Consider the following 22,241-nt stretch of genomic DNA (forward strand, 5'->3'; position numbering starts at 1 on the left):
TCGTCATCTATATTGCAGGGCATCTTTGTCAGTCAGCGCTGAGAGATCTTTTTCTTCTCTTTTGTGTTTGTGTATGTGCGTGCTTCTGTGTGAAGCGGCGGGAAAGAGTTCTCGGCTCTCTGTAGTGTTTGTCGGCGTTGCTGTCCTAATAACTTGACTGCCTTGTTTTTCAAGCCATGCTCAACTCAAGTTCCGCCTCTCCGACGCTGCTCGCTTGGTCTGTTTGGCTGTGTGACCTAAAAAAAAATAACTGCCCTTACATAGCTTGCGTCCCCTTGTCACCTTTCAATGAATTACGGCTGACGTTTTTGCCTCGTGGTCACGTACAAGTGGAGATTTTATGGGGTCAGAGTTCAAAGCAAACACGGTGCATCCGCATTTTGCTGTTCTGCTGCAAATGGTTCGTTTCAATCCAGATTCAAATTTGTTTCATGTTGGACGGACAGTTGAGTCTTGGCGGTGTTTTGTGTGCCGATGATCACAGGCAATTGTGTCTAAATTCATCGATGATCTATTTGTGACTCATCGCGATTTTTTGGGACTTTGTGGCAAACCACGCAAGCTGAGAATCTCCTCAAAAGACTCGGCGTCGTTCTTTGTGCGAAAGCCGACGGCGAGAAAAAGGAAACACCTGCACTCAGCAAATCATCTCTCCAAAGTCACATTTGAGCGCTCGTCAACAACCTTTTTTTTCCTGATTGTCACTTTAGCTCAGCATCCTCTGCACTTCATCACTTATTCAGACATTTTGCTTGCGTGGGCGGGCGAGCCGTCCTCCTCAAGAGCGCTTGTTGTGTGGCATTCCGCCTTGATTTCATGCTTTGCTGATGGAAAATTAGGGCCCGGCGCATCTCGGCATGAAGAGGAGGAGGAGGGCGGATGGTTGGGTTTATTGCCTCAGGACACTCTCCCTGACAACAAGAAAACTGGAGCGATGAAGAGTACGAGAGGCTGTGTCATTGGCTGCTAATGCACTCTAAAGACGCGTGGAATCCCCAACGCGATGTCAAGGAGCTGCCGTACAGAACACACGCCCCCACCACTACAACCCCGCCCCCCCCCCGCCATATTGTTGAGGGAGTCTGGCATCTTACATTGGATTTTGGGGGGGGCGCGAGTTGATTTGCATTTCTTTCTTTTTTTTTTTTTGCCTCGCTTTCTTTTTCTCTTGCCTGTCTGTTGCCCAATGAAGCTCTGAGGATAAAGTGCTTAGAGGACTGCCGACACTTCACTTGACTTGTTTGCTTGTTCAAAGATACGCCACAGTACACCGCTAGTTGAAATGCAAGCGCGGCTCACTGTCAGACGTGTGAGGAGCATTTTGACGCCGGAAAAGGGGGAAAAAAAAAAAAAGAAAATTGGCTATAATCCCCCGATGTTATGTAAGTGGGAAATAGTTGGATGCTCGTGTTTGTTTTGTAACAAAACCGGACGCAGATGACGCGAAAGCTTTTCCTTGATAGGTGTACCAAAAAAAAGTCAAGTTCAAAAATGATCCTAGCGTCACATCGTGGAATTGCGTTTTTCAACGTGCCGGCATCGCTTGCGACCAATCACATCTGATTGTGAGAAACGCCTGCGTATCGTATGTGGTGCATCGACGCATCTGCTTTCTTGCTGCAATTTGCCATTTGTCACTCTGGAGAACGCCCGTCTCGCCGTTAATTTGTTCTCAAGTCATCGGAGGCCGCGTGGTTATTGTCACGCTGTCACCTTAGCCAGTCCCGGTATTGATACGTTGATGCTGATCGCTCATTTGCTCCGACCGCAAGCATCCGAGACGGGACGCTCAATCGATCGCAATAAGAAAACGGATCGATACGTTGTTTGACAGTCATATTCAAATGGACGGAGAAAACTGGGAAGGCTCCAATTATGAGGACACCTGGAACGTTTCGCAGCCTAATGAGCCGTTCCAATGCCATACGAATAGTTTTCCCTTGCTACGTTGCCGCTTCACTCTATCGCGGCGTTTTCAGCCATTGTGCGTTGACCTCACGCTCGATTTCTCCGCTTCATAGCAATCCTGGTGGGTTCATGCTCGTTTTGGTGCCGTTTTAAAAACTGTTTCCACGACAACCGTTCTTTGTCGTTGTCTTCTAAATGGAAGACAACAGAGGATTGACAACTTTTTAAAAATGTTTGCGTGGGGCTTGATCCTCGTTGCTTAATAAAGGCCTAAATCCCCCGTAGAAAATAGGTGAACTTCCGCAGAGGTTGACTATCGGGAGATCACGAAAAGTGTCTTTAGTCTGCTTGCATTAAAGTCACAGCAAGTTTGGCATCGTCGGTCCCGAGTGTTTAATCGAGTTTTCCCATCTTCCGCAATCACAGAAACTCTAATATTCCATTTCCACAAAGCAATCACCCAAGAAAGTTTGGGGAATCAAACTCATCCCAAGTCGTCTGACTGCCCGGACAAATCAATATTCACAGAAGAGAATCCTTTTTTTTTTTTTTTTTTTTTTTTTTTTGAGATCTCCCAAGCAAATGGTGAAGGAAGTGCATGTGATGAGGATGAGGCAGAAAGACATTTGAAGCTCAAAGGCACGATCTGCCGCTGTGAGCCAAGACTTAATTACGACGACCTTACAACAGTGCGATAGCCTCAAGCCACGCGGCCAGGCTAAGCGAGCGCCCCCCCCCCCCCCCCCACGCCCCATCAGAGCGTAATCCATCCTCTGCTGCCATCAGGCCACACAACTTGGCTTTGACTCACCGATTGGAACATCAAGCGCTCGGTGACCAAGACTGAGCGAGGGTGTTCAAATACGGCAGGTTGCCGCGGTAACTCTGCAGGCATCGTCACGTGACCCAAAGGACGTCGGTGTCAAAGAAGTCGACGACCACTTCAGCTGCACTTTCTTGCGAAATATTGTGTATTGGCTTTCCTGAAAATGTGCCACCAAAAATGCAAAGTATGTGAATGAAACGCACCCCCAGTATAAGGCGCACCCCTAAAATCAGCCGTAAAAAAACATTTTGGTCTTTGTATCTCTTTATGCAATTCAATTCAAATACAATTCATTTAAACATCATCACGAGGAGCAGTGTGTTCTCATTTATTTTTTTATGTGCAATTTATTTTATTAAATGATTATTGAAGCCATTGTTTTACGAAAAGCGCGTTTCTGTTCAAACTGTCACAATCAGACAAAGATGTCGTTTTTCATCACCACTTGTTAGCGATGCTCATTCTAGTAATCCTTGAGAGTCAAGTATTTTTTTTAGTCGGAATTTGGCCAACCACTGGATTAGCTCAGATTTAAAAAAAATTTTAAGACATCTAAAGCACCCTTTTTCCCAATTTAGAGTAAATGATGTTACTTTTACATGCCGAGCAACTAGAATCGAGATTTGGGCTCTGTGGAATGTGCTTTAAACTTCCAAAAAAAAAAAAGAAGCCCCGACTAATCAACGGGAAGACATTCTGTGGTTATTTCGACGGTTCTTTTGCAATTTGCATTCCACGTGTCTGCCTGCTTCCGAGAGTCACTGCCTGCTACAAGTTGAACTTGTTTTTTTTTTTTTGATTAAGTGTTTGTAGGTAGCGCCTTAGGCCCCGTCTCTCGTAGATAAGCAGTAATCTTGCCGTGTGCGTGCGTGCATGCGTTGTGTTCTTCCCGTAAGATTCTTGCGTGTGCGAGCCGCGGGGCAAAGAAACGGTTTAAAATGCAAGAATTTAATTTTGCCGCTTATTTTTCCCCTCGCAGAAAATGAAGTGTCATTAACTCGCCGTCCCCTTCTTTTATTCCCCGAATTAGCTTTTAAAATGAGCTCCTTTTCTCTTAAGTCGATTGCGCTGTCAGATTTTTTTTTTTCTTTTTTTCGAATGACAAAACACATCAGAAAGCAGCGCGAGCGCTTAATCTCATTCATCATCTCCGTTTAACATCAAAACACGCGACGAGTCGATTATTATCAAAGAGGATCCCGTCCCCCCCCCCCAAAAAAAGTCTTTTAGGGAGGAAGCGTTTGCATGTTTGACAGCACGCCAGTCTTAACGAATGGGAACTGTGGCGTTTCCTTTAATAGATCTATATTCATTTTCAAATGAGTTGATTAGCCAGCACAATGTCATTGGATTCAGGGGCCCATTACACATTTATGATGGTAAATTACTGAACATTTACAATCCAAATGAAATTTCATGAGGAGGGGATATTGAAAAAATGGAAGGGAGAGAGAGATGCTCGCCGTTCATCCCTTGTAGCCTTGCCTCATTGCATCCATCTTCCTCCCTCTCCCACCCCTTCCCTTTTCGACCTCCCCCACTCTCTTCTTTTTAGGCTGCATATCACATCAGTGCCCCCTGTGGTCGAGTTGGGCATTGCGCCGTCTCAAGCTTTGTCCACTTGCACCGTTGCAGACTTGATGAAGAAGTGTTGTTGTCGTCGTTACCTTTAAAGTGTAGGCCATGGATGAGTTTTATTTATTTATTTATTTTTTTAAATTTTTTTGGGGGGGGGATTGTGGAGGAGGGTTCCGCCCTCGTCATCTTTGGTGTTACGTTACCATTAGGGCAAGTTTTTCCTCGGATTCCTATCGTTTCAAAAGAAAGCGAGTGCCGATAAAGGGATGGTGAACCTGCTCGCTTTTTTTTTTCCACTTCTCTCGCTCTCTCACTCTCTCTCTCCTCCTCCTCTTTCCAGTGTGGCGGTTTCGTCCTCGGCCCTCCACCTCTAAATAATTCATCATCCAATCAATCATTTTCTCTTTGTTTTGGGCCCCAGTGCCTGAGATGAAACGGCCCGCTGCCAAAGCTGCTTTGCCTCATCTGAGGCCTGGAAAACATGATCTGCTGCTGAGATTACAACACACACACACACACACACACACGCACAGTAGCACAAGAATGCGCATACACAGAAAAACAAGCTCTTGTCGATGGACTGGATTTAAGAATAATGAAGAGCGAATAAAAAATGTCTTTGTAAAAAGGCCGCTCGTTTTATGTGATGTCATGAGATTGTGCAGATGGTACTAGTGTGTGAGCGCGCGTGTGTGTGTGTGTGTGTGTGTGCGCATAATCTTCTGCTGGTCTTGCCTATAATGATTTGCGCAAGATCAATTTGTGCAAAGTACGTGGTTCTGTTCAGTGAACTTCTTTTTTTTTTTTTAAATTGCAAGCCATTGTGCCGGAGTTGCACGATGGCAAGGCAGCGTGTGATCTCCGAGCTGTAAGAGCCGGTTAGCCCGCTTAGCTTATTTAACGGGCCTCGCCTTCAAGCCGGAGCCGCCTTAATAGGGGGAAATGTCTCGGACAAGCGATTTGAAGCCGTTCGGCTTCATCCCTTTGGAGAGCTCGGCAGGTGTTGCCGTTGAATGTCTGCCTGCCTTTTTTTTTTCTTTTTTTTTGATGTGCGAACAACACAGATCCCCGCCGCCTACCTGCTGCTTGAGCTTCATCACAGCCGGCGCACGTCCGTTCTGGGAAAGAGAAAGACAGACGTTTGGAGCATTCAAGTGCTCGGATGGCTACGAGCGTTCAGTTTTTTTTTTTTGTTAATAAGGTGCTTTTCTATATGAACTCTGTTGGATAGAGCATGAAAGGTGACTGCGAGCCCATCATGGTGGTGCTTTCGCCCCTGAAAAAAATATTCCCTTGTGTCCTTCTAACAAGGGGAGATAAACCCTCTGTAGACTTGGAGCTCAAATTCGACCAGTTTTTTTTATTTATTTTTTTTTCAGACGTGAAGCTTTGATCCAACACGGCGAGTTCATTAGCATAAGACAATTCCGAGTGATTTCCGTTAGAAAATATAAAATCATTCTACTGCAGATCAGCAGACACATTAAAATATGTAAGCGAGTTGTCCACAAATAAGGTTGAGGCGCCAAAACATTTTCTTGAATTTTGCGTTTTTGTCACTCAATTTTGGAGTCAGCCAGCTCTCGCGCAAGTGTCTCCAGTTGGTCCGAAATGCTGCTGCTCACCTCCTAACTGGAGGGAGCACGTAACCTTCACCGAAGAAAAAGGTTCTGTTGTTATTTGAAGTTAGGAGCTTTCACTTCTGCTCGTGGGACTCACAAAACTTGAATTTCTTGCACCCTCAGCTGCCCGCCATCAAAGACTTTTTTTGTCCACCATATCTGCCTCATCATTGACCCCAGGCAGGGCGGGCCGCCGCCTCCGCAAGACCTCCGGGAGTGGGGGGGGGCGACGTTAAAGTGCCATCCAAACGTCCACGGCTCGCTGCCTATTCAATCGCTCATGTGAAAGTTAACGGCCCTACGCTGGCTAATGATTTCCTGTCATGTTCCGGTTGGCGCGGCGGAACCCGGGATTAAATACCAGCTGACGATGGAACACATCAACTACACGCAATGGCCGCCGTTCATCAACTCCGCCCTCCCCACCCGTCAAGGATCTTTGACATGTTCATGGCTGCTAAAGACGGGAGCAGGAGACATTTGAAGGCACTGAGACGAGGCGAGAACTTGGCCCTCGGTTTTTTTTAGATGTAGTAGGGAGTCTTTTTTTTCAATTTCTGTTGGGATTTTTTTTTTTTGCTTACTCTGCAGTTGCTCCCACCCTCCAAAGGGATGTTAGATGTCTTTGTGTACACAGAGATGTTGGAAGTTTGAGGTAGGTAGCACTCACTTCCGAAAATCACCAAAATCCCCCCGCAAACCAGAAGCAGCATCGCCCCCCCCCCCCCCCCCTGCCCTGCCCCCCTCACCTGCTCAGGTCCTGTGTTGCGTGTGATCATGTATCCTGTATTCATCCGGGCTTGCCTCCATGGCTCCTCTCCTGCTACAACATCAACATTGTTTGCCGGACGGGCATCTCTGGCCGGGCGCGATGTGGAAACTTTGGACGGATTTATTATTCAAAGGCCTTGTTCCCGATGCTGTTTCAGTAAGGGGATGCGAAGGTGTGTGTGTGTGTGTGTGTGTGTGTGTGTGTGTGTGTATAGAGAGAGCAGGCTGACACAGTGTCAGTGCTTCAAAACCCCACGGTCGACTTTGCCCCCATTATTTGTTGCAGACACTGGCGGGATCACACAAGTGTGTCACCGCTTGGCATTTGGATGTCTGTGTGGACGCTGCCAACAAAATTCCGGGAGAATTTAAAATACTCCTATGGGTGGATATATTTGTAACCCGTTCTCATAAGCATTTTGTAGGATATCCTGCAAAAAAAAAAAAAAAAGGAACGAGCTGATGAACATTTTGAGAAATGTGGAATGGTGCACGCTCTGTCCAAGTTGAAGTTGGAAGCTGAGTATTTATTGAGCGGGACGGCATGTTTATTGGCTGCAAAAAGTAAAAGGAAAATCAATGGCATTGATGGGTTCAATTCATTTGTGGCTCGCGCCTCTCTGTGTTGACCCAAAACATTTCATTCAGTCAATGAACTTAATCTAAGGCGCCGTGAGCTACACGGCTCCTCTCCCGCTCACCTGCAGGGCAAACTTTGCACAATTCCCATGCAATATTCATACCTCGCCTCAGAATGAGGATTCACGATCTGGTCATCAGTTAAAAAAAAAAAAAATGGCAATCAGTGATTGTCTCTTGTCCTCTTGAAAGAGAATAATTCTTTAACATGCGCCAAGACTGTTCAAAAAGCGCCTTTTTTGATGAGTGACACTTCCCGTCCCCCGGATGCTTTTTATGTGTGGAACTCATTAATAAAGCAGGACCCCTGAGAGACAGACAGGGGAGACATGAAGCGTGCACGTGTGTGTGCGTGTGCGTGTGTAACTTTTGGTGTTTGAATTGTCAGGTGCGATTTTGGGACTGTGATCTTCACACAACAAGGTTCAATCACGCTAGTTGTAGTGCTATTTATCGTTTTCTTCTCTGACAATCTATCACTTTTCTTTTGGAGCAAAAGCGGTGCACCGTTTTTTTTTTTTTTTTGGGGTGGGGGGATAATGTCAAACACGGAATATTAAATAGAGTCAAAAAGTAAGAAGCGGAATTCCCTGCAGTGAGGTGTGTTACTCATTAAAAAGTGGTGAACATTCCAAATGACTGTAGATCTCTTTTAGAAAAAGACTTTTCTTTTTCCTGGGATGTCATCTGTGATTCATTCTTTGTTCTGCCTCGTTATATCGCAAACAGAAATTTCCCAAACGGCCACTTCCGGCATGTTGATCGTATTAAAAAAATGTCAGTGACGAGTTGACAACCTTTGACAGCCCGACTTGTTTATTTTTTTAGTTACCGTAATTTTCGCACCAAAAGGCGCACCGCGTTATAAGGCACGTTACTTTTGTGCAGCATTGTCTTTGAATTGCATTTATTTGATAGTTTAGCAGCAACTGACAACCAAAAAAGGCCTTCAAATAATATAAAGACGTTGCAAAAATGACAAACCAAACATTTGGACGTATTTTTGGTGCGCCTTATCGTGCAGAAAGCAAGTTGTGTTCACACCGCCATCTAATAAGAATCCAGTTTTAATGAATGCAACAAGCACATGGTTGCAAGTCAAATGGAAGTGTTTCCTAAGTGAGCTTTGGTCTGCCGACAAACAACACGGAGCCGTCGCAAGCTGTCATTTCAAACGGCAAGCTTTTAGTCAGCATATTAGATGTGTCAACTCATGAAGTGAAACGGCGTGCACATGTTCAATATTCATGTTTTCCTATTTGTCAACCAACATATCATCACAAATTCATGAAAAAAGCCTTTCAAGCTGCCATGCTGGGACAAGGCTTTGTGCGCTGTATCCATTTTTTAAAAGACGACATCCATTTAGGGCTCATCATCGGAGATTTGCATCCCGAGCCTTTTTGCAAACTAAAGATAAATATTTTGTTTCATGCATTTATTAAAGCAACACACCAATGCGACGTGCTTCCTGTGATTGGCCTCATGCTCCGAGTCGCTAATGGCTTTTTGTCACTTTGTTTAGTCAATAATTAACACAGCAAATTATATTATTGATCAGAACAGTTGTTTTGCAACTTCAGCTTGCTGCTGTACACAAACCTTATTAGCTGAATAAGTATTTGCATTTTGTTTGTTTTTTTGCTCCATCCAAGCCTGCGTTTGGGATAAACTTGGCGTACAATAAATGAATCCGAGTGATCTGCCTGTCATCCGCATAGCAATGAACTGAAATCCTTGCGTTTTTATAAAAATGTTAGTCAGGGGGAAGCATATACAATGAAAACAGCAGAGGCCCCGACATTGATCCCTGAGGAACGCCATTCGACAGGTGGGCAGAGCCGGATCCCGCGCAAACGAGGCTAACGCAGAAAGTCTGCCAGGTTGGATCCGACGAGGCAACAGTGCAAACCGCGGCGCTGCCGGCACTCTCGCCCTCCCCTAAGTTGAAATATTTGACACCATATTGGGTTGCTGTCAGCTGATTGTCGTGACGTCTTCCTGTCACGAGGACCGAAATGGCTTCCAGGCGTCGGGAAGAGATGTCGGGTCTGTTGCTAGCGGATGAGCGGTCCTCAGCTGGTCTAGCTCCTTCTTTTCTGCGCAGTTAGCCTTTTTCATTAAAGCCCAATGTGTAATTATGGCAGGGGGGGCAGCTGCATCCTCCATTGTTGTTTAATTAGCCAGTTAATGTTGTTACTTAGTGCTGCAAAGCCTCCATTTGTCTTGCTTAAGGAGCCTTTCTCTCTCTGTCCATTACCACTGGGAAATTCCCTTTATTTATCGTAATAGCTTCATACGCAGCGGCAGTTATGTACTAAGGCCATCAAATTTTAATGGGCTCCAATTTGGACTCTTAACAATGTGTTGAAGTTCTCCTCCGCATCGGGCGAGAAGGCCGCGTCTGGCGTCGATGCTCCAAAAGCCCACCGACAATTTTGCCACGTGGCTTTTCCGAGAATTCCGTCAAACTCGTCGTCCAATTGTGAAAAGGTTTTGCGTTTGGTTTCAGGGTTGCGGGCAGCCTTTGCTGGACCACAAAATTGAAGTTGCCGACGTTTATCGATCCCAGTGATATTCTCCAGCACTTAACCTTTACACTAGCCGAACGGGATATGAAGTCCCTTATTGAATGTGTACTTTTATCTTCTTCTCTGGTGACATGGCTAATCAATACCACATGCCCTCATTAGGGCGAGGCGCTCGCATGCGCAGCCGCCTGCAAGGACGGACAGCTTTGGATGTCCAATTTAGCGACACGTTTCGACCGCAAGTTTCTCGCAACTTTTTTTTCATACTCAATTCTTCGTAACTTTTTATTTCCTGGCATAGGCAAGATGCGGCCTGATAAGCGTCGACCGTATCTTCCCCGTCTATCCGTTCACTCTTTCACCTGAAGGGTCTTTACACTCCTCCGTGCAATCGCCTGCCACATTATCTCATTAAAATGTACAAAGAAAACTCCTTCTCTTTATCTCTGATAATCTAATTAGCATCAGCCAGATGGTTTAATAAGGGATATCGGCTCCATTTAGCCTCCCAAACGGCCCGCTGGAGGAGAACAGTGGAGGAGGCTCCTCTCCACACTCCTCTTCACTCTGAATAGCTCTCCAGGGTTCACATTATTGCTTCCTGTGCCTGAGGCGAAGCACTCCAACTCAGGAGTTTGGGGAGGATGAATGCATCCAGGAGAGAGACGTGCTCAAAGTGAATCAAACAGGCAGAGATGTCGGAGACTGCTGGGAATGTTTTAAACCAAATAATGGCAGATAACCGACTTCACCTTTCGGTCCCCCGCGAGGAGGACCAAACATCTCTGATTGGGCTTTAAATCTTCCTGAGGTGCTCCAGTCCGTCTGTGCGGCGTCTGTTTAATTGTTTGAAGATCATTCACCGCGCCGAGGATGTGAACCTTTTTTTTTTTTTTTTGCTTGAAGTACAAAGACGAGCAGTCGGGCCAAAAGTCGCCCGGTCTGACTTCACACTCCTCGGCCGTTCAAACGAAGGCAAAGCTACCCCATCATTATGGAGCGAAAAAAAAAAAAAGTTCAATGTCCAGATTACATTAGAGGAGCCTTCGCCGTCCGTCTTGGCTTCTGACACTTTTCCCCGGCGTAATGAGCGAATGCTTCCGCGGACACGAACGCGCATGTGAAGTCCGGTCGGCGAGCTCCGACGCGGGCAATCTGGCCAAACGCGTCGAGCAGAACCAGACGGCGGAGGCGGTCGCCGCACGGGCCCGGAAGAGATCCGCTCAATTAATTCTCCAGCCTGAGCGGCGGCTTTTCCTGCTGGCCAGCGGAGAGGAACAATCATGACTGGTTTTGGACTAAGAAGACGTGCGCGTGTACAAAGCGCGCTTCGAGATTTTTTAGATTGACGCTTGGAAATTGCGGCAGGTCAGTGAGAGGCTGTCGAGTTCCGCCTGGGCGAGCGAGTTCAGCTCGGCCTGATCAGGGCAGATGAAAGGCATGAAAAGTGTGAAGCCCAAACTGATGGAAGAAGAAATGATTTGTCGGGAATAGCAAACTTACTTGGGACATGTTTGTGTTGGCGCGTGGCAAGGCCTCGTTAACGTTGTATCGTAAGAAACGAGGTTTTTGTGACATGATGACGGGACAAAAAAAAAAAAAACACCTTAGTGGATATGTTGTGTGTTTCTCTGGATACCGCGCTCGTGTCGTTGAGAAATTGCATTCTGGCTTTGATTGAATTCAAACTAAATCTTGGCCAATCGTCAGGCTCTTGGCAGGAGGATATGCTTGACGCCGTCATTATCGACTTAAAGGCGGCGTTCATGCGTGAAACCCATTCCGACTGGTCAAAGGCCGCTGTTTTTTTGTTTTGTTTTTCTTGAGGAATTTTTGCTTCTGGTCACTTTGGCGCAGAGAAACGCGGTTCAGTCGTTTGTCCTTCCTTCCTTAAGTTCTGCTGAAATGACTTCTCGTGTAGGAAGCGTCATCTGATGGCGTCCGTGACAGGATGTATGATTTCCAAAGAACACATCACGTACGGTATTCATGTTGCCTCTACATTTTATTTTATAGACCTCGAGACGCACACATCATATATCAGCTGTCTCCCGTTTCTTACAGCTCACTACGGGCTCTCGTTCGCTCTGTTTTCTCTTGAATTATTCACCAGTGTCATCATGTTGACCTGTTCCTTGTCAGTACTCCAGCTGTGTGTTTGTGCGCGTGCGTGTGTGTGTGTGTGTGTCAAGGCCAAGGCACGCTCCCCTCATGCAGTCTTCGGCTGTAATTTGTGTCACGGACTTGAGTTTGATGGGTGAGCAGTTTCGTGCAACACTGTCACGAGGGTGGAGTGGCAGCGCACACGCGCACGCACACACACACACACACCCTCGGCATGGCTTGTCTCCACGATACACTCGTATCAAGCTTGCAGTGTGTGTGCGCACCTGTGAGCACGAGTCCCCCCACCTATCGCCGTCGCCGCCACCTCCACCTCGACACGGTGTCACAGTGAGGAGCCCGGAGGAGACAGCTGAGGCCGCGTGGCAGCGGGGGCGCTCGCAGCTGCCACTTGTCACATTAGTCAGCTCAAATTTGGAGGAAATCAATTCGGAACCCTAATTCGCCCGACGACTTGTGCAGCCCAAAAGCCCCGGACGTCGCTGAGCCACACACACACACACACACACACACACGGAGCGTTTCTAAATTCCTCCTAAGACGAGCATTCCACTCTCAGGGGACACAAGTCATCAATCTTAAATCAGTTCCTCCAAACTAATGGCAGTCTCAACCTGACCAGTCCTGCTCAATTAAATTATTACTGGATTGACAAAAAACTGAAGAAGCGGAAAGCTGAGTGGGATGAAGGAGGTGAGGGAGTGGGGGGGGGGTGCAAAAGTTGCACTCCTGCATCGTGCATGCATACACCAGGACTTGTGCAAACATGGCACCTTTTGGTGGCTCGCTGCCGTATGCTAACGAGCGCCATCAGTCAGCGCAGATTAGCGCCTCAGCTCTGCTTTAAGACAATACGCCAAGATGGCAGAGACGCTTTGCCAGCTTAGCGCTTCCTCGGAAATAGTTTGAGAATTTGCGCATGGAGGCCTCGCAAACGGTCCTGATTCAAATGAGCATTTTCCTTTTTTTTCATCAAGGCTGTACGAGCGCTAAAATCCAAATCAGGACGGCGTCTTGACAATAACGGCTCGATGATGAGCCATATTGCTGTTTAGCGCCGCCGCCTGTCAAGCCACCGAGTTGACAGTTTGGGGAGAGGCGCTTGTTGAGACATATTTACCGTTCTCGACTGTCACCGCTTCCGCGGCGGAGAGAGTCGCGAACGCCTTGCGAGGCGCTTGAAAGTGATGGATGAAAGTTTGCCGCTCCCGTGGCGCTGGGCTGAATTAAATTGAAAGCTACTGTTTATTCCCCCTGTGTCTCTTTGCGGAATCAGGTTTTATTTGTTTGCAATTGATTTAAGATGGGGGGGGGGTGCTTTATTGCGCAAGAAGGGCGAAGAAAATAGATGATTGAATTTGTTTTGCCTCGCGTGCATCGCTGCTTGCGCTGCCGTCGCTTAAATCAGATCATCGTCAACTTCTGTCAAAAACACGCGCGCTCCTTGTTGAGCAGTCAGTTAATTTGAAAACATGTTTTTATTTTCTTTTTTTCCTGAGCTCTTAGACTTCCTTCTGGCTTTGTGCATGAATCTTGTTTTAAGGACTATTGTTCCCAAAAGACTTTAGGGGATGTTGGACATCAAATTAATTCATTATTATTTTAGAATAAACATGTTTTGGGGGGGGGGGGGTTGATGGTACTTTGTAGTATAGCCTTAGCCTCATTAGCAACATCTCAGTTTTTCCCCAAATTGAGAAAGAAATGAATTTTACTCCCGAAATTCTAAAATATACTGTAAATTGTGACAAGGGCAGTGGGCTGGGCATGGACCCTTGCGGTGCCCCTGTGCTCATTGTGGTGGTCCTGAAGAAGCTGCTGCTGACGAGCAAGCTTTTGTTGTCTTTGTGTGAGGAACACGCTCCTTTCGACACTCCTGCTAGGCGTGATGATGTTAACATGTCTCGTGAGTGTAGCGCTCGCCGACAACAACTTGCCAATCGCTCTCGATAATGCCAAATAATGCCAAACTGCTCTGCGCGACCGTGTCCAACTTTTTGCCCGATTTCCCACCAAATGGATGTGGAAATCATGAGAAGAAATGGCTTAAGCGGGCGCCGTCTCGGGTCCCCAGCCACACCTGGCTGTGATGGGTTCTCCGGTTAAGGAGCGCTCGTCAACCGCGTTTCCCTTGTAGAAGCAGTCTGAGGGCTTCCTGCGGGGAACGCGGCTACCGACTCATTATTCATCATCCATGGCTCTGCCCGAGCCCGTCAGGCAGGCGCTCTCCCTCGGCAGCGGTCCATCTCCGGCACCATTCATCATGGGCTCCAACACAGCTAAGAGCTAGATTAGGCCAGTGAGACACTTAGGCCCGAGAACACCGGCGAGGCGCCTTCATTAGGACCTCGCCGGTGATCTCGTACGAACACCTCAGCGATATTAAGCTGGGTCAATTATCGTGTCGCTCTCAGCCAGCCATCAAGGTGCGGGCCGTCCGGGCTTGAAGTCCAACTCGCCGAGGAGAAAGACACACATTAGCATTAGAACATGAATTAATATTGCCGGAGTGCTTTTAAAAGTGCCAGCAGAACTTTCCTTCTGCTTTTAGTTGTCTCGCAAAGTCACGTGATTCATTCGACTCGCTGGGATGTCATGCGAGTTCTGTTAAAGAGGAAGTGGACAGTAATGAAGACTGCAGACAATCTAATGAGCTTAATACAAAAAGAAATCTATTTCGGCTCTTTTTTTTTTGGGACTGGCGCAGAGTGGTCATCGTGGAACAATACGGCAGACCGGCGTTACTAATTGCCACCGGAGTGCTTTCATTTCACCCAACTAAGTAACGCAAGCGTCTTTCCTTGCAGTGAAATGTGTCGACTTGAGTATTTTGTGAGCTCCTAAAACTGCGCGAGTGCAGCTTGTGCTACAAGCGCAGCCGCAGGTGCTTGTGGAGTAACATGTGCCATTATGTATCTCCTCCAGGCTAATCTGATTAAATGATCTCCCCAATTTAGCCCCGCCCCCCCCTTCCATTTCAGGAAATATATTCCTTTCTCTTTGAAGTCGAGCGGCTAGCGCGTTTTGTCTGCCCTCTCGTGCACCGGAGGCTTGTCAATAATCATCACCGCAGTATCGGTGTTGCCAGCCTCATGTCAGGGGGGAGCGCTTGCCTTCAAGTCCTGTCCTTCCTCATCTTCAATGTCAGCCCTGGGGCTCTAAAACAACATATGTTAACCCCCCCCCCCTTCTACGTCTCTGCTACCCTCCACACACACACACACACACACGGAAAAAAAAGCATCATGGCACTTGTTTCTTTTGCCAGAAACAGATGGTCATGAATGCCACGTTGGCTTTTTTTTTTTTTTTCCTCATTGACTAAAATGACAAAATCATTAAGTGGTATTGCGTAAAGGCCGTCCGCTTTGGCGCATTGTCTGGCACAGCATGAGTGCCCGTCTAAAACTCACACATGTAAAAGATTAATCTTTTTGCCTTCAGGTAAGTGAGCTGGAAATCAGTGGGTGTTTAAAAAAAAAAAAAAAAAGAATCCCCAGCTCCCCCCGTAGCTGTTTGGTTAGTGGGAAGAACAGAGAGAAAAGGGCACATCCTCGCTCGGATAGGAAGTGTTCTTGTAGTGCAGAGCAAGGAAGTCGGCGGAATATTAAGCAGTAAATATTCCATACTTGGACGTTTTCCCTGCATACTGATGCGCGTGTGTGGCGCCATCCCGATAAAAGTCGGGATCGCCAACTCCTTGAAATGGCGCAAAGCTCACACAATAATGGCGAGATTCTGATATTGCCGACGGGGAATCCGCTGACGTGGCACTTTTTTAATCTCATTGATCACCAGCCCCCTCACTCCCGCTCCAAAATGAATAAAACCACGCGTTGTGTTTTAGCAAGGCAATAATCGGATGAATATTTGATAACGCTCCGTTATTACCCGGCCGTTACATCATCAACGGCGTGAGCTCGCACCGGAGACGGACTCTCCTTCCTCGCTCGTGACAATTCCGCTTTTGATTTGAACGGCGACCTGCAAAGGAAGCCGATAAATAGCGCGAGTGTCACTCGGCGACCGTTAGTCCGGCTCTGATTTTTATTTCCATTCATCTTTTTTTGGGGGGGTTTGGCGGGCTCTCTATAATCCATCTCGCCATCTGAGAGGTATTCCCCCCGGGTAAATTACTCCGGAGGCCCGCCTGGCCTCGCGCCGCATCCGATTGACCCTCGGCTTGTTTGCCATTTTGTATACGGCGCTGTTTATTTAACAAGGAGCAGAGTGAGTGTGATTTCCAGGGACGCGTCCCTGCGATAGTTGCTTTGACACCCTGCCTGAGTAATGACCCTCATTATGGAGCCTCTGACAGCTCCCTGAAAGGCCTGATTTATGAATATGCCGGGACGGTCGGCCCGCAAGCCTCGGAGCGCCGTCAGCACCCGAGACTCTACATATGTGTTGCGTGGGCGTTTACATACATATAGATGGTACACCTGCTCCGGGTTGCGATCAAAATAATGCCTTCCTTACTCCCGCCTCTTGGCTCCTTTTATTCTCTTCGACTTTGCATCAAATTGCCACTTTCCAATTTCCAGAGCTGGGCACTTGACCCTTTTGTGCCGGTCAGTCCCCCGACCTCCGGCCGCTATCTTGGGATGGTTCTGGCCTCGACCCTTTGGCTTTATTCCTCAAAATTGTCGGCCCGCGACCCCGCGAGGACGGACGGCTCTGCTCTGCCAATTTGAGAGTTGAGTATGCAAACACAGCGGGGGCGGGGTTAGACCTTCATTTTCTTCCCTGCCTCTTTGGTCAGAACTTGATGAAAATTTCTGCCTCCTCCCGGATTAACGCTGTCCATATTAACCCTTCTTAAATATCTCGCATATCAAAGGGCGGCGTAAATAAGTGATGAGGGATATATCGGCTCTTCTTTTTGCCCACGGTAGAATCAATTAAATGTGCAAAAAAAGGAAAGTACTGACCCCTCCGGTTTGGGAATTTCCACCGGAGCTCGGTCAGCAGGAGTGAGGAAAAGCGGCGGCAAGGTTGCGCCGATATTTGGCGAGGTGCTGATAAAGGGAGTGAGCGGGCGAGAAGGCTGAAGGATATTCGGAATCGAGCTTGAGATGAAGCGGCGGAGGATATGCATAAACGGGACGATGAGGCCGATAAAGCGCCAGACGACTTGCGCCGTGATTCGTGAGGCTCACCCGCTTAAGACGTGCTTCCAAATCCTCTTGCCAAGCCCACCGCTCGCATCCTGCACGCCCAACGCCGATTCCGCCGAATACGTTCAAATGTCGGCAATGTCTTTGCTTTGCCCGAGACGCGTCGTGCTTTAGCAACCATTTCTGGATTCCGCCACAAGTTCACTTTTGAAAAGTCACCTTCCAACCGTCAAGACTGTCCGCTTTTTCATTTGTTCTTGTTTTTCGATGCAAGATACACAATCAATCATGTTGAGGTGATTCCAAGTCCGAGCGCATAAACGTGCCAGCTCTTTAAATCTCCTACTTGATGAGGAATGTCAGTCCGGTCTCGGGGTAGTTTGCAAACACACACACACACACACACACACACGCACACCAGTCCACTTTATGCCCTGCATTAAAAAAAAAGCCTCAGATAAAAGGTAAGGAATATGCTTTATTAAGTTTAAATATGCATGATGTTTCAGTCGGGGAAAGTGCAGCACAGCATCAAGAATGTCCAAAAGCTTGACTACTTATTTCTCCCTTCCGCCCACCCTTAAATCACGTCAATAATTAAAAAGTGAAAAAGGGGACACGTGGAAGATCCTCGCATATTCTCTGCGTGCATAAACACATTCTTATTCGTGACCTTGAGTGCCCTCAGACATTTTATCTTAAAAGTTACGTTTCATGTGAGAATGTGTGTGTCACAAGCTGCATCTTGGAAAAAAAGGTAAAAAAACGTCTGGAGTGAGTCTTGGCCTTTGCACCAGGAATTCTGTGGACGCATTCCACTGAGAATGGCGTCAAAAGAGCTCGGGAATTCGTCGCCTCCCGAATACGCGCGCATGTCAAAGCTCGACGGACCTGCCGGCTGCTCCGACCCGCCTCTCGATTCGTCTTAATCCAATAAAAAGCAGATATTGACAGTGTGACACGCTCGCTCTTATTAGTCAATTGATTTCCTTTTGACGACGGCAAGCGCCGGCGCTAAGCTGCGGGCTCGTTCGACGCGGCTTAGCCTTATTAGCGAACGGAGATCCCTCCAAACGCGACGGCCGAGAGTCCCTCGGCGGCATAAATAGATAAATACATAAATACATAAACAGGCGGCGCAAAGCCGATGGCGTCGCTCCCTGTTGATTCCCGGCAATCCCCGCGCGATGAAAATAAACGGCTCCGGTTCGCCGAGTGCCGCTTCAAGAGACGCGCGTGAAATGTTATTTTCCCCGACTGCAAATGAGAACGCAAATTGTTTATGGCTCTCGCTCCGGCGGCAGTCGGCTGAAAGAGATTTAAACGGCTACGCTGTGTTTACCCGCCATCATCGCCTTGTCATGTTGCCTGCGGGGCGGCTAATGGGCCTGTAAACTCTTCTAATGAGAGGCGCGCGATGTTATTTATCTTCCGTCTCAGCATCCTTATTTATTTATTTGATTTATTTATTTATTTTTTTTACCTCACTTCACCCTGCCGCTCTTTTTCCTCCTTGTGAATCTTGCCTGCCAGTCCTCATCATTGGAAAGCGCCAGCTTCGTAAGTGTTGACTTGAAGCTATTAATTTCTTTGTTACGACAAACAATGAAAATGGATTGACATCATCGAATAAATCGTTTTGGAAACTCTGAACTTTTATTCTACCTTATTGCATGGAAACGGACTCCTCACGTGCTCGCACTTCCTAAAATGTTTGAGAAAGTCACTAATCCCGTAAGCACTTTTTCGTGAATTAGTCTGAGCGGGCTAATCTGCAGATCACAGTGCACACTGCGCAGGTTTTTAGACAAACTACGTCAGGCCTCGTGATGAAAGAAGAAATGCAAAAAAAAAAAAAAAAGACTTTTGGGATGTGCTTAATTACACGAGTGCAACGGAGAAGCGTCTCCGCCGGCGTCGGTGCGCTGGCGTTGCTTTGCCGCTCGACTGGGCAGATTATGCTCAGGTGTGAGCCGCCGCCGCCGCAGAAATCCGATTACTTGTGTCCAAATAGACTTGTCAGTTTGCAAACTCCAGATGCGATCATTCCCGGAAGAAGGCTTATTACGGGGGGGTGTAAAGCCAACGTTGCTGTCAGATGTTGGCGTGGGAAGAGACAATCGCTCAGTAATGAAGGATTTTTACATGTGTGAGGTGAGCAAGGTGCTTCCTCTCGGTGCGGCTTGCTGATGTTGATTTAGTCGACTTTGCATAGCATGAAAACGTCCCGTCAAGAAAAATGATTGTGTTGGTCGGTGCAGTCGTTGGGGGTGAAACAAAAATCGATTTAAATCGGAAAATCATTTGATTGAACTCATTCATCAGACATGAAGAAATGTAGTCCCCGCCTCCCAAAGACGTATTTATACGTCTTTTTGATTTTTTTTGCATCCTAGCTCCGTCTTTTTATCACATTAGAACACATTATTCTGTTGGCATGGCAAAATCAGTCAAAATCCAGAAAATTGAAAGCTCAAATTGAGGGGTTTCCTCTAGTGAAAATATCTGGTATTAAATTAGTTAATAGCTGCCAGTGCGTCAAATGGAACTGAATCAAATTTGAGCGTGAGGATCCCTTTCCAACTTTATTGTTCCTTCGTCATATTCCGTATTTTCTCCCCTCTATTTACGTATGCGCCGTACTTTGTTCCATCACGCCGAAGATGATCACCCGTCACGGCAAATTATGGAGTCGCTCATTCCCCCGCGTTTGTCTCCACGTCTGACCTTTTCCACCTGTCAAGCCTCGGACTTGACCGCGGCCGAGTCGGCGCGGCGTCCGACGCTGACGAATGTCTCTTTTATGATGACGCGCGCGTACGCCTCGCCGATGCCCAATCACTCATCCTCCCGCTAAATCGCCCACCCTCTTGCGCGGGCTCTCGGTTGAAAAGGTCACACAATTAAATGGCTCGGGCCTTGTGTTGGTGTCATAGGAATGGTGATGTATCACTCCGGGCGGGCTGTACGTGTACCTGACACACTGCGAGCATGAATATGATTTCAGAGATCATTAAAAATGTAACAGCGTGACCTAATTACCCGCGCTCCCTCTTCGGCTAGCATGCGGTAAACGAGATGGAGAGAGGATGTTGAGGAGGAGGCGGGCGAGGGAGGAGCTGTGTATGGCAATGCCGTTCGCCTCATCCCCAATCCATTCTAATGACTTTCCGTTGCTGCTTTGTCAATCAATACGAGCCCAAACGGATCGCTCGGGTGTCGCCGTGGCACAGGCCGGGCTTTGTTTGCCATGTGTGACGGCGCTAGCGCTAAGGAATCGTTCTAATTAGCGTGTTAGCATTTAAGTGGATGAGGTTTACGAGCACCGTCGTTTATCTTGGAGTGGATTGCTTTCGAATCGCGAGTGGCTCCGGCGCTGCCCCTGAAAGGCGCCGAGAAGAAAAGCGGCGACTTGAACCGAGCAGGTATAGACGGCGGAAAAAGAAACGTTCCATTGTCTTTATTTAAATGAGAGTTCCTCTCGGGCGGCGTGGCATTTATTTATCTATTTATTTCTTTATTTTCCGCTATTGATTGCTCGGCCCGCGTGGCAAACAAGGCAGGTTGCCATTATGCGGCGTGACAAAGCGTTTCATGAATCTCTGACTGAAGTCGTAAAAAGGCCGCGGCTTTTCATGTCGCCCCCCCATCGATTGAACGCTGCCGAGAATGAATCGCAGATCAATTGGCTTACCTTGCGGCCAGACTTAATGAGAGCGCACGACCGTCAAGCCTGCTTGTTGTCGCCAGGATTTTGTTTTCCACTTGTTAATGGCAAGAGATGAGAATGCTAATTGCCTCTTTTGGGATGCTCATCAATCCGTTTCGCTATTGTCGCCGAATAGTTTCAACCTCTTTTGCTACGCTGCAGCTTCCCCCGACCAAACCAATTGAATTCAGAATTTGTCCCGTGACATCATCTCGATTTCTCCCAGTCTGACCATTTGACTGCCGCACGTATTGTACAAACATGAACTTGGCGCCGTCCTCAGCTCGGTGCCAGTTGGTTGAAGTTAGGACTTCACCGGGCCTCCCTTCTGGCTTGGACCCGGTTGGCGTCATCTGACGGTTGTGCAGATTGCAGATTGTCTCAGATGTCACAGAGACGAGACGGGTTACACGGAGGCAATAGCGCCTCAGTGTGGTCGCTTGCTGAGAAAATATTGCAGTCACGGTACTTGCAGTAATATATATATTTTAATATATAAAAACTTTGCATTTCATACACTGAGTAACTTTGGTGTATTTTTGTCCCTTGCAACGTATTCAGTTCGAGTTCAATTGCAGGGGCCAAAAAGAACAGTTTGGTTATTGTACGTATGCCAGTGAAAGAAAGGCAAACGATTCCGAATACGCAGCAGGCACGTCAACAAGCCTACTATTATTTCCGCCTTCTCCTCCTCTTATGCTGCCAATTGTATTTTTTTTTCGTTCTCAAGGAGAAAAGTGGAACTCCTTCTGGCTGCCTTCCAATTGTATTGCTGTAATATAGCCGATTAAGTGGCGGCACGACGGCAACAAACCTTTGATTAAATGGATTTGAATGACAAAGAAAGGGCCAGACCCCCCCCCCCTTGATAAGGTTTTCTTTTTTGGAATCAATACGCATGCACGCTGACTTTTGACACCCGCCGTTTCCAAGTGGAGCATTTCTGAACACTCAGACTCTGGCAACCTGAGATTAAATCAAGTCGGCTATAATAAAGTATAATGTTATATTCATTTTGTCATCATTACCGATTGGAGTACGCTAAAAGGCTTGTGGAATATAATGAGTTCCAAATAAGTTCGCTGTGCTAATGGGAAAAGATGTGTGGATGTCTAATATTAGTTGGGGCTTCTGCGCTTCATTAGAACAGAGAAGATTGAAAGAGATTTTTTTTTTCTCCTTTTAGGTGTCAAGTTCTTTTGCCCCTAATTATACATTGACAAGAAGAACTTGAAGTGTTATAGCTACACCTGGCAGATGTGTTCCATATCTTTGTTTTGTTTTTTTTCCCCCGACAGCGAGAACATGCTTGGAAAAGGGACGAATATAATTGCAATAAAGGCCGATCAAAATGTTCTAAAGTCAATAAAAAAATAAATAAAAAAGAAGCGACTGTTTGAGACATGGAGTCATTAC

The 22,241-nt window shown here is 47.1% G+C and overlaps 1 protein-coding gene across 1 annotated transcript in view; it reads left to right on the forward strand.

Moving 5' to 3' along the window:
• The window catches only part of mdfic (MyoD family inhibitor domain containing), a 134,403-nt gene that overhangs the window by 22,340 nt on the left and 89,822 nt on the right, over positions 1-22,241 (forward strand). The window lies entirely within an intron of this gene.

The sequence above is a fragment of the Idiotropiscis lumnitzeri genome, chromosome 2 (genome assembly GCF_059441095.1).
Source record: "Idiotropiscis lumnitzeri isolate Australia: NSW breed Sydney's pygmy pipehorse chromosome 2, RoL_Ilum_1.0, whole genome shotgun sequence".
NCBI classification, from domain to species: Eukaryota; Metazoa; Chordata; class Actinopteri; order Syngnathiformes; family Syngnathidae; genus Idiotropiscis; species Idiotropiscis lumnitzeri.